This window comes from Mus pahari, chromosome 23 (genome assembly GCF_900095145.1).
Source record: "Mus pahari chromosome 23, PAHARI_EIJ_v1.1, whole genome shotgun sequence".
Classification (NCBI taxonomy): domain Eukaryota; kingdom Metazoa; phylum Chordata; class Mammalia; order Rodentia; family Muridae; genus Mus; species Mus pahari.
This window is the reverse complement of record NC_034612.1, coordinates 19785704-19786843: the sequence shown is the minus strand read 5'-3', so window position 1 is coordinate 19786843 and position 1140 is coordinate 19785704.

Genomic DNA, 1140 nt, shown 5'->3' with positions numbered 1-1140 from the left:
GTAGTTTAACACCAGACATGGGGGTGGAGTGGTAGGGAGATAGGGATGTGGAGAAAGAAGAACAACATGAAGGAGGGAGGAGATGGACTCTCTATGGCCAAACCTTCCAGACTGGGCCCCGAGGGTAGCAGTTTTGCCATAGGAGGAGCCACAGTTTAGCATCCTCAACTGAGACCCCTCTGTTCTCACACACACACACACACACACACACACACACACACACACACACACACACACACACACACACACCAGGCCTCTCTCCCTGTCCCTTCCTTCTCCCCATCAGTTTCAGGGTGAAGAACCAGTGTGCAGTCTTGGAGTTTCCCTGCCCCCATTAAGAGGAGCACGGATGACCAGCTGGGAGCACAAAGGAATCAGTGTACTCTGCCCTGCACCAAGACAAGGGGCGCCATTCTGCTTTCCTCCCTGGAGGAGTGTGCTCACATCCCTGGAACAAGACCTGAAAGAGCTCCGAGAGGGTGCAGTACCGCGATGCGGTCGCGTGAGGGCAGCGGACACCGCAGGGACGAGCAGGGCGCTTGGCAGGCAGGAGGAAGTTTCTCATTTTGCAAGGCTGATTTCCTGGTAACAACCTCCTTGAGGCACCTGTGCATTTCCAGTCNATGCCTGGGTTACAGGAAAGGAACGACACGGAGATAATGAGACTCAGAGTCGTCCCTTTATTTAATCCTCTTGGTATAGGTGCAGAACTCGGGATTGAAAACGGGGCTTTGCAAGCCAGGTTCCCCACCTGGCCTCCACTTCTCCGTGTCTCTGCGGCAAACTTCTGAGTCTTCTGGCCCGCGTCCTGCTATTTCCAATTTTTGGGGGGGTGGGGGTGGGGTGCAGTTTTGTTTTGTTTTGTTTTTTGGTTTTTGGTTTTTCCAGACAGTGTTTCTCTATTGTGGAACTCACTCTGTAGACCAGGCTGGACTCGAACTCAGAAATCCGCCTGCCTCTGCCTCCCGAGTGCTGGGATTAAAATCGTGTGCCATCACCTATTTCCAGTTTGTTTTTTTTTTTTTTTTAAAGATTTATTTTATTATATTTAAGTACACTGTAGCTGTCTTCAGACACTCCAGAAGAGGGTGTCAGATCTTGTTACGGATGGTTGTGAGCCACCATGTGGTTGCTGGGATT